At 36.9% G+C, this 12,425-nt stretch overlaps 1 long non-coding RNA gene across 2 annotated transcripts; it reads right to left on the bottom strand.

Annotated features, from left to right (window-relative positions):
• Nucleotides 1-11,522: 11,522 nt before the first annotated feature.
• Nucleotides 11,523-12,130, bottom strand: LOC135257946 (uncharacterized). 2 transcript variants are annotated; one of them, XR_010330814.1, is made up of 3 exons: nt 11,921-12,130; nt 11,775-11,845; nt 11,523-11,639 (listed from the first exon to the last, which is right to left on the bottom strand). It is a non-coding gene; the product is annotated as an uncharacterized LOC135257946 (long non-coding RNA). The 2 variants fall into 2 exon arrangements; XR_010330815.1 differs by having other exon boundaries at nt 12,054-12,130.
• Nucleotides 12,131-12,425: the final 295 nt, after the last annotated feature.

The following is a 12,425-nucleotide window of genomic DNA, read 5'->3' as shown; positions in this document are numbered from 1 at the left end:
AGTAGGCTGGCAGCCTAAGATTTTATAGAACAGACATGGCTCTTATCTGGCACTGTAAATTACGTTGATACTCCATTGAAGCGAGTATGGAGTTTTACATCAGGCCCCTAAAGCAAGGAGATTCAACACTGAAATTGGACGACGATTACCTTTTTGTAATAAGATATTACATTTCGCATTTTCATGGTAATCAAACCCTTTACTCCACTCAAATCGATACCACTTGAACCTACTGCATATTAAATTCGTAAAGTTTTTTTAAGGGTATAAACAAGAGAGATTTTAATTAATAAATGTATGCTGGTTACACCAGACGTAGCCTATGACTTATAACTTGCGTGTTAAATTGTGAAAAAGGCCTACCCGTCAACTCTATATTGCTTCTGCCCTCGGTAATTAAAAAAAGTTGGCAGCTATTGTACAGTGCTTTCTCGTGATGTCATAATGTAAAAGTAGTACCGTGCACGAGTGTAAGCTTCATATTTTGAAATATAGACTAGCCTACATATATACGTGTGTAATCATAGGCTCGGATGGTTAATGGTTCCATTATTAATCACAATAATCAATTCTGTGATCATCTGTCTATTTTCACATACTTATGTTTTCACAGCAGATAACAATTGTTTGAAATGATACATTTCCTGGATCTCCTTTAAATTACATTCACAAATGTTTTTTTATTTTCTCTTCCTTTTTTGTGGTTAGGCCTAATACAGAGATCTTAGTCCTAGAGTCGAATTCAATCTCCCTTATCTCTCCAGGACTCCTTTCAGCCCAGATCAGAGGGAAAGAGGGGATAATTGTTCTTTATTTTATTTAATTTAATGCGCCTGCTCGTGCTTTCAGATCATTTATATGCTTAATTTAGTGATAAAAGTCCGTAGGGAGGGAACACCAGTCCCGCTTTGCTCTCCTTAAATGCGCAAGTCTAAAGTATTAAACACACAAAAGAGAAGGACCATAACACTTGACTGAATGCCATGGGTCAATTGTAATGTTGTCTTAATGGCTCACCAAAATTAACGCGACAAACAAAGTGTGACATGTCTCTGCAATATGCAATTTTAATTTGCATTTGCCTTTATATTTTTTGAACTTTGTCACTCACTGTTGGTCGTAGTCTTACAAAAATGCATTTTAAATTATTTTTACTATGGAGGCTGCAATTTTAAGCTGCTGATGCCACAGTTGATTCACCGGCGACTAGGCCTACTATTAGTCTACTATTATTGTTTGGTCAATATACGGATTGTAGTAGGCTATTAGGCCTAATATGCGAAACGCGCGCAACCTGTGGCCAAAACATAATGCAGTCGCATGCACAAACTGATTTTATCCTACGGCGGGAAAATCGATGATTTAAAAAAAAGAAAAAAAAGAAACAGAGTTAATTTAATTTAAAATTTAACAATTGTTTTTCCGCTTTCTCCGACTCCAAAAACACCTAAAAGCATCCTGACTGAACCCCAGACTATCTGAAATTGGATCTGGGACACCATTTTGACGTAAAAAGCTGCCCCTCTGTTTGAAGCGCTATCCCTGTGTTTGGGGGGTCCAGCATGCTCATCTAAAATAAATTAAATGCTGAATGAACTGATAAAGAAATATGGAATGGATATGCTGAGAGGAAAGGAATCAAGCTCTCGCTACGGGGTACGAGCCCAAGCAGAAAGACTCTCTCTCTCTCTCTCTCTCTCTCTCTCTCTCTCTCTCTCTCTGTGTGTCACACACACGCGCGCGCACACACACGCACTAATAATGATAGAAAGCTTGACTTATTATTTCCAGTTCCAAAATTGCGCTTTGTGTTTCGCGTTGTGAAATATTTTATAGGCAATGTGGTAGGCTACATTTTGTGCAATATTACAAACATTTTATTCCACATTCAAATTACTATCACCAAAGACACTCGCCTTCTTACTTTTTAAATGAGAAAAATACATTGGGTTTAAATGTAATCTTCTAAGTCTTATTTCCGTTACACCTCCCGCTTCAAAATAAGGAAAAGTGCGACTAACACAAGGCCACGCATGCTGAAATCGCAACAGAAATGAATATCGAAAAAAAATTCTGCCTTGCAGCCCCAGAAGTTTTGTTTGTGTTCAAGATAAAACCCCTGATTAAAAAAAAAAAAAAGAATTAAGCAACATAACACATTTATGGCATTTCTGTCTTAAGTCCGAGTCCATATTGTATGTTCTACGAGGTTTTTATAAGAACTGAATAAAATCAAATAAAATAGATTAAATTCACGAGGCATTAGCCGAGACATAAATTAACCTCGACATGAATCGTCTGAAGCAACATGAAAGACTCACGTTTTTTGTCCAAGAGCCGCTTTTTATTGGACAGGATAATGCAGCTGGCGCAATAGGTGACTGCTAACTAGACTTCTCATATTAAATTGACGCTTATTTAATACTATCAGGATTCGTTGAATATTAAATAATAAGATGACAATACTACTACTACTACTACTACTACTAATAATAATAATATTCGTCGTTAGAGTAATAGTGCTAACAGTACAAGCCCGAATATTATTCCGAAGGAACGTTCTGCAGAAGTGAAACGGTATATGATTCATATGTGTTTAGATAGTGTTCAGATGACTGATTCATGATTCATATAGTAGATAACTATGGCTGGTGAAAGTCAGTACACATCGACTGAGGGCTGTGTGCTCTTTCACTGTTCTCTTTTGATATTGTTCTTTGAACACAGCACCTTTTGTAGCATTAGATTATCACGCGCAGCCTTCTCCAAAAGTTTTCGCAATACAGGCTACGTTGCTGCGTCTACGATACTATATATAAGTTTTTAGTGACCATTCTCCTATTTAAAACAACAACAGCAATTACGATGACGACGACAACAAAAACGGTTTTTGAAAAGATACAGCAAAAGTCTTGAGCAGAAAGGGTGAGAGAGAGAGAGAGAGAGAGAGAGAGAGAGAGAGACCAGGATTGCTACGAGATAGAACGAAAGCTGAGGGTGGGATGCCAATATCAAAGGTCTGTAGATAGTTTGGTATGCACTGTTTGCAGTTCCATCTGCAGAGGCTAAGAAAGATCACAATCTCATCCCGGGCTCCGTTGTGCATTTGCGCAGTAACTCCATAAGGAAGATCGATTGTTGCATCTGCGGGATCCACGTATCCTGCATCAAAAACCTCCAAAAAAAAAAGCTCATGGATGTTGCCAGATCACCTCCTGAAGGCAACATGAAAAGGGGCCAATTTCCATTCAGCGGTTCTATGTTGAATCGCACTGTCTTAAAGCCTAAATGTGGGAACCTAATATTTTTGTTTCTTGAAAAAACCCAGAGCACCAATCTTATCAATAATCATCTTAAAATGAAGAGGTCCCTTATAATTCTGCGTCATGGGGCAAACGCCACATATTCAAATGTAGCCTATTTATACCACTGTAAAATTTCCCAAGTAAGATAAAACACTGTAAATAAAATGTACTTCATACCTGCAACAACTCCCTGGAAATTACGGTAACATACTGTATTTTCCACCGAAAGGGGAAAATATAATCTAAACTCCCAAGGTTAAAACATCTAATCCAAGCCCACTGAAATCAACTAGGTAGTCAGTCCGTCATATTACTTAAATATTGTCCGGCTATAAACAGCAATCACAAGATTGACAATTTAACAAGTAGAATAAATACTGGAAAACACCTAGCCAACAATCACCTTATCTGTGCCCGTAGAAAAGCCATATAGTTGAGTGTCTGAGGTGAATTTTTGCAACCCGATTACATAAACCCAAGAATAAACATGGTGAAGACCTGACAGTCATTTAATTTCCCAACAAGGGGCAGCACACTGGAAAGTTTGACCCTTAAAAATTCAGCTCCATTGCAAAGCTACCATCCAGAAGCTAGAATCAAGAACACATAGCATGAAGAAAAGTGTTTCTGACATGAGAAAGGTGAGTAGGATTGTATGGTTCATGGTAGTCTTTTATTTCAATCTTTTATTGCTAACTTGGGGAAGACATACGTTTTCATATTTTGTTTTCAAAGAGATATGTTTGAATAGAATATACTCTCTATACTAGATATTGCAATCACTGATGAACTCTCAAGTCTCTTCAACCTTGGGTTTTTATGACAGGATGCTGATGATGGTTTGACATGTTTAAAAAACACTGATTTCATATGCTGTGGCCACTCGGAAACGGCCTGCTCCTCCTGTACTGGTGGAGTAAAGCCTTTCTCAGACGCCATCTAGCCTAGATACGTATGTAGCATTGTGGATTTGAACAGACGATGCTTTTTAATGTTTTCCATTGTAAGTTAAACTGTCCACAGTGCCGGAAAATGTGGAGAAACTGGAGGTGAGTGAAAAATTCAGAAGAAACAAAAGCACATGTTATGAAAGAGAAACTTCTGACCACTTAAGCAGTGGACTTCATGAAATGCTGTGGGGTTGTGGGAGAATCACAGAGGTTGCAGAGCATACAATCATTTTGAGAAGACTCATGGTTGAGAAAAAAGTCGGCCTTCTCTGGTTATCTGGTTAAACAGACACCTGCTAATAGCCATATGCTACCTGTGGTTTTTGTTTTTATTTATGTCATCCATATGTAATCGTGATTTTAACACTTTGATCCTAATACATTAAGAGTTGACTTCAAATGTGAAATGAATGTGATCTTTCTATTGTGACAAGGATGTAAAACCTGACTTGTTGCTTATATATGTTGCTTGCAAAATTAGCTACAGCTAGCCTCTTTTGATTTTTTGCACTTCACTTTCTGTATTTTGAGCTTTGAACTTATGATTGGAACTTTCTCTGAAGCTTTTTGGACGGCATAATCTTTGTTTAAACCCCAGTTCAAGTGCAATTCTTGTCTGCCAAACATGTATTGTTGTAAAAACAAAAAAATTCTGCATGGATGAAAATACCATTTTCATGATTTTGTGTGAAATATGGTCCAATTTTCTCAACTCGCAATACTACAATGTTTTGTGCAACCCGGGTCATTTTACAAAAAAAGATAATCTTTAGGTATATACATTTATGAACATTTCTCACATAAAATGACACATTGTTTGTTTTTCAGTGACACCCTTTTTGTATTTAATTTCCTGGACATTTGTGAATTACAGTCAATAAACCGCTTAAGGTCAGATGCCTCTCCATAATTATACCCTTCATTACATACACCCCCTTCAAACAAAAGACAAAAAGTAAAAGCAAACAAAAAATAATAATAATAATTAAAAAGAAAATTTGTCCATTCCATGTGTCTATCTGAACAGGTATCTGGCATAGGACTGACCACCAAGATCATGCTTTGGAATTATAGATATATTCATATGTACTTTAGGATGAGGTCAGTGTAAATGTAACCCCTCACACTCTGACAGAGCTGAATCATGGAATCATGGGAGATTAGAAGACATGTGCTAACAGTTTCTCCTTATTGGGGCTCATGTCCTATATAGTGGCTAAATGGTTTATATGCATTTTCAAAGGCTATTACAAGTTTTCTGAGCAAGAAACATGACTTACTGCATTGTAACTGAATGAAAAGTAGTATGAGCAATAGATTTAGTCAAAGTTTCAATACAGTGAATACAGATAGCACCAATTTTAACCAGTTTCTCAAATAAAAAAAACGGCAATCCTAAATAAAGTAATTCTCAAATTTGTCTACATGGTGGGGTTTATTAAATGCTGAACAGACCAAATTAAGTCAACGTTAAACTAACTTTTCACAATAAACTGTTGTGAATATTAGGACTGCAATTTATAACAAATAAGTTCCACAGTCATACGTTCCATTTCCTCTCTTTTTTTCCAGAACAAAAGGTCTCTTAGGAGCTCATGTACAATTAATGTTACTTAGCCACAAGCAATCTGCAACCTGCAGGGCAAGGGCATCTCTTAAGCAACTCTCCCCGTTCAAGTCATTAAGAGCTTAAACGGAGGCTCCACTGAAACTATTCCTAATATAGTGTTTTGGGTGATTAGATGAGATTACAATCTATAATCTCCCGCTGGGCTTCACAACCACATTAATGCCCTTTTCACACTGACAGAATCAAGCAAGCAAGCCTGGCTAGAATGCACAGTTGTGAGGCCCTGGCTGAATTTTTTTCCATTGAAGCTTTGTTTAATATAATGAAATACATAAATTCTAATGCTTTTATTTTGTAATTTGTTGGCAATCTAGTGAATAGATATGAATAATGAGGTACAGTAGCTATGGTTGTTGTACACAGTAAAATTCCCACTGATAAATCAACTCTTACATGGGCCCTATTGGACTCATGTACTCTGCCAGAGTTAAATTAACACTGACATTCTGGGGTCTTGTGTTATAATCAGTGGGATTTAAATTGAGTTATGTCTGTGCAAAAAAGAAAAAAACCTACAAATTTAAATGCTAATATTTATGGAGTGTCCAGTAAAGGCATAATGTATCTACCAAAATCAGTATTTAGGGAGCACATGATAATTGTAGTCCACTTGTGAAATGGTATTGAGATTGGTTTTGAAAAGGCAGAGATATCATGGTTCAAAATCACAGTTTTGTATTGGAGAGCTGACCAATGGAAATATATATATATATATATATATATATATATATATATATATACACACACACACATCATTTATAATTGTTCTCACAGTCAACATTTCATTCAGGGTTCCTATAAAATGAGCAAACTCCAAATTCTGATAAAATACTGTGTGTCATTGGTTATATTTATTAATTAAAGTTATCCCCACAGAGCTAAATCCAGTCCAAATTAATTCTTGGTGGTCATTTTGTTTGTTGCTTTTGAGGTGCATATCCTCCGTAGTTATGACTGATGTATTACTAGAATGTCAACATCCACTAGACTCACCCACCGTATATGCCTATGATCATTCAAACGGCTTTGTTGCTTCACCATTATAGCCACTTCCTTGGAAGGAACAGGCTTTTGTCTTTCATCATGGTTGAAGTGAAGCAAATCATGTATCTGTGATGTTTATACTGTTTAAGCTATCTCTGTCGGTGTCTACAGGTTGTTTTTTAAAAGGTGAATAAAGGAATGTACTTTTCTCAGCTAAACCACAAACATTCTTAGTCAAAACAATATTCTGAGTTGATCTTTCATCATTGATAACATGGTCAGAGGGTTCCGTTTTCATAGTTTTAACACAGATTATAAACGCACAATGTTGTTGTGGAATGCAAACACACAGGGGCATGGACAAGACTAAATTGCAGTTTATATTTTACATAGGGCCCGATCCTGGACATTGCTTAGTCCAAATAAAGAGACAGAAAAAGCTAAATTAACCTGTTTGCATCTGTTGATCTGGCTGTGGATGAGCCATGGCCTAAAATCTACCACAAAAATTCCTTTACTATTATGAAAAACAAACAAAACAAAACAAATTATATTTCTTTGCAGATGCGGTATGCGGCAGCATAACAGAGACAACTGGTCTCATCATGTGCACATACATTCCACCTCACATGTACTCAGACAACAGAAAAAGAAAACTGACACCATTTCAGCATTCACCACTGCGCTATAAACAAGAGTACCAGCATGCATTTCACTTTTATGGTAGCCAATGCCAAATTTTTCTCAAAGAAAAATATATTCTTGAATAGGTGGAGAATTTTTATTTATTTATTGGTTTATTTATATGTATAAAAGACTCAAAATCAAAGTCAACCTTTTATTTGCTTTTTCAATGCGCAAGACTCAAAACACTTAATCCATGCATAAGTTTTTGTTTGAATTTCATTACCTAAAGCCATGTACAATATAGCTTGACACATTTTATAGCTAGCTGCAAAATGGAAATAGAACAAGGACAAAGCCAAACAGGTTATTTACTATTTCAGAGGATTTATGACCACTTTAAACAAATATCTGTTTGTAATACATGGTGATTATTCACTCTTCATTCTTAAATGTTCTTTATCCTCCGTAAATGTTACATAAAATCCCAACATAGACTCTTTGCAGTTACAGAGCATGGTGTTCATCTCAAGGCTTTGACTCCTCACAAGTACAGGGCACTCACGTCAGCACAGTATGGCACTGAATCAGCCATTGAAGACTGCTACATTGTTATTTCTGTGGAGTTTATTTATCATGGGTAAAACAAAGTTTACATATCATCTCTTTCTGCAGCATATCCTGTCCCTGTCACCTCTCAATCTCTTATTTAAGAGAAATGAGCAGGCAGGAACTAGCTCATATAATCATATATTATGATATGGAGCGACTTTGAATGAGGCAGATGCACCAAAAGAGGCTTACAATACAATCAAGGTCCCAAAGCAATTAGCTCTTGGATGAATCAAATATCTATTCACTGCTTTAGAATGTTTTTTCAGACAGGAAGTGGTTTCACAGCCACAGGAACTCGCACCACCTACACTTCTCAGGTGAGTAATTATAGATGAACCTTTTCATCCTGCTTGGCTCACAGGAGGGTAATTAAATCTGGAAACAGGTTCAGAGGCCTTTTCATAGCTACATCAATAATCACAAAAAGGATTAGCATACAGAAAACTGCAAGCAATTCACTGGCTGCCAGTAAAAAATCAATTTGCATTGGACATTTTTAAATGATAACATCCATTTGTCTGTCCATGTGTCTGCCTCAATTGTGAAAGACAGCAATATTTTTCAATAAATTTTAATTTTCTTACTCAGTTTTGATCTCCATCCTTCTACTTACATGCCAAGAACTCTCTGGTTGCACATATTTATTGTGTCTGCTTTTTCAAGAGGCATTCCATGGAACCCCTACAAGAATATATGTGTTCTGTAATATAAAATGTGTGCATACCAGTCAATGATTTTTATCATATATTGTTTTTTGATATTGATAATGCATATTGTAATTGTCATTGTAATTTAGTAATTACACCCAGAGGAAATGGGCCTTTGAAAATAAATAAATAAAATAAAGCACTGTTTAAGAAGAAAAGTTAACAGTTACATTAATTAATTCTGAAAAGTTGAAGGCAAAGTGTCATTATTGATTGCAATGCGAATATTACATAATATGAACTGTGCAAATATGCTTCCTTTGTAAATTCCCCTACATTCATAACAGACCTATGTTCAAGTTGCTCCAGTACTTGCTTTGAACACACAATCATGCTCTAGGTGGTTACTGTTTAAAGGTGATAAGCAAACAGCTACTAAATTACCCATTGAGTCCTTAGCCCCTTCCCCTTCATATTCCTTTCATGCATTTGAAACAAAACCTTCCACCTTGCCCATGTTGTTTCTGTTTCGTTCAACTGATTTTACAATCCACGCCATCCAGCTTTGTTAACTCTGAGAAAAGGCCTAAGGTCTATTCATGCCGAAGGCTGCATAGTAGCGTCCTGAAATGCCCTTTCACCCTTCCAGTATGCAGGAGGTACAACTAGGAAATGGTGCTTCCCACCTAACACAGAAGAGCAAACGGAAGACTTAAGAAAGTAGAAGCTGCTTTCCTTTTGCCTTTGTGACTTCTAAGGCCAAATGAGATTAGTGGGAGCAGAGAGGCCTGCACTGAGCTTGGGAGGTCAAAGGTAAAGGTACTTATCGGAAGGGTACCCCAGGGGCCTAATGGTTCACTCAATCAAAAAACTGGCATGCACTTCTGACTGGATTAAATTAATCAGGAGCGAACAGGGGAGGTATAGGCTGCTTATCTAGGGAGAAAACATTTGGCTTTCTTTGCTTTGAACGGGCCCTACAGAAATGTTTGTTAATTTTGTTTATTATAGGGCTTGTCACTGTGGCAATCTTCCATGAAATCGTTAAAAGGCGCTCTGAGACTCACTGTAGGAATGTAGTGTTTGCATGCCACATAGATAGGGGTGTCTTTGATGTTAAATATTTGCCTGCTCACTCATTGTGTGCATTTATTATTAGTAGCATTTCAGGTGCCAAAACAGATCATACCGAGAAAGGTGTGTGGTTAAACAAAGGGCTGGAAGTACAACTATTTTTAAAGTCAACTTTGGCTAGAACAGCAGGTTGCGATGTGCTTTGGAATACTCATACTGTAATACTGCTGTAATAGATATCACTTCCAGACATCTGTTGGCATCATTAATACATGGTGAAATATGGAATGCCCTGCCAAACAAAGCCCTCTCTCCCAGTGTCACATTATGGAGAATTCTGCATTGCCCCACAGAATTCATGGACACAGGGAACACCATTATTCTGGCCAATGGGGAATGTCACTGCACCAAGGACATTTACTCTAGTTGGGCAAGTCTGACGTATACATTTCTTACTATTAAAGAAGGAGCCTCCTGATTCTCTCTCTAATAGCACAAACCTTGAAAGGTCATTGAAAGGCCCATGTATTATCGAGCTGGAGTTTCTATTGCTAAATGCAGGCACAACTCTTCCTTTTGGGATCTCAGAGAAATCATTGTCTTTTGTTTTATTTATCTGTATAACTGCTGGTAAATGGTCTGTTCTTGCACAATGTTATCTGTTACAAAAAACTAACCGATGCTGTGGTTTTAACAAGCAATTTTTAGAATTTTTCATTTTTTTGACAAACGCGTTTTCAATATACTTTCTCCCAAGTCATTGATTGTATGAATAAATCTTCCTTTGTTTCCAGTAAGGTAGAGGAACCAGATTAAAAATTCCATTTGTGTTGTGAAAATATCTTTTTATGAGTATCAGTTACATAGCTGCATATAATTTGGTGCCAGTTTCTACATGCTATGGAAAATAAGCATTTAATCTCTAATACTAAACACTCCATTTAGCTCCTTTTGTGAAACTAAATCAAATCCTAGCCAGTATATCAACACAAGTCAATCATTATTCAAGTTATAGTTGTCTTTGCCACTCAAAGATTGTGTTGCGAATATAAAAGTGTCATAATATTTACAACGGGTATTAGCAAAGACTTGTGTCAGTGTCAGTCATTTGAAAGAGTAAACTTAAAGAAAGTCATTTGAACGATTTGAAACAGTTTCTCCATTACTAACATTTACAATACAAATGTCGAAAATGGTTAATTTACTCAGTCGGTGCCTCAAAAATTGAGGCAAATGTGCTAATCAATTCATGATTTAAAGTATTTTCAGCTGTCAGCATGTCACAGTTGCACTGCAGCACAATGGATACAATCCAGTTTTAATTTTTTCAATTTTTTTAATGTGACACAAATCCAAATATAAACTGCCAAACGTGTTTACATGTATTGGTGCTTGCAAAATAGGTTGTTGAAAGTTCTCCATGACTGCATTTCTGTGGTTGGCTCAATTAAACTCCCTCATTGTTCTACACAATGCTTACCGCGAGGCAAAATGACATCTTCAATTGTTGCATTAACGACATCAATAAATACTTACATTGTACACCTTGAGAAATAATCATTCGAAATGGATCAGTATGTTCTTCTCAAAGGAGTGTTACGTGTCACAGCCTGAGAAAGATGTATTATTGCGTGGGTGAGTACACGTTGAAAGCATGCACCATCAGAAAATGAAGGACATCACAGAGGAAGTATTAAACGGCAACATAACTTTATACAATTTCATAACTTTGATTGTTATATAATTTGATGACTTCAATAGTTGTCCTTAGCTGCAATTCATTACCCAATGATCTAAAAGTCTGGGGGGCCTTTTACATGGAAATGAGGGGTGGGATGTGGGGAGGAGAAACATAGAGACGCAGTCAGGCAACTTGACTTTCTTACAGCATTGCTTTGACTTTGAATCGATACAACGACATTTCTGCAGAAATACAATTACTTACTCAGGCATTAAATCTGAGCTGTGGCGGTGGTGACCAGGCCGTGGGTTGAGTCAGAGAGCTTCAAGGAAACCCTGTAAAACACACATAGTAAATATTACCTCTCATTAACGCCTGTGTGCCATATCTCACTGACTGGTCCCTTGTACCTTCAAGAGGGTCTGATTCAGAACAGACTTCTGTGGGCTTGGTTCGTGCTCAATCACTAGTCATTGCTGAAAATAGCTGGACAGGTAGTCAAAGGGATGATTCCTGTTTGAGCCTCTATCTTCGCTTTCTCACCTTAGGGTCCTTTGACTCCTTTGTCAAGTGGATTTGGCAAAAGGCTTTTCCACATATTTTGTGGTCCTGGGTGATTGAGCTGTACATGGGAGACAAATGGAGAAAAATGGTTTTGACAGAATTTCATATTTTTGAGTACATCAGTAACATATGAATAAAAGCAGATGTTTATAATTATAGTCATTGTGAATTGGAAAGAACCTTACAGCTTTTCCTGAAAATTTGTACAGCCTATGTTTACCAGCATGTTATTTTTTCTGTCTCATAGTCAGACTTTTGAACAGGATGAGGTGACATATTCAATCCACATAGGACTGCATAGCATATGTTAATGTTTTTGCATTACACATTCTGTCCAATATGAATATAGTC

The sequence above is a fragment of the Anguilla rostrata genome, chromosome 6 (genome assembly GCF_018555375.3).
Source record: "Anguilla rostrata isolate EN2019 chromosome 6, ASM1855537v3, whole genome shotgun sequence".
Lineage (NCBI taxonomy): Eukaryota > Metazoa > Chordata > Actinopteri > Anguilliformes > Anguillidae > Anguilla > Anguilla rostrata.
This window is presented reverse-complemented; position numbering and strand designations above follow the sequence as displayed.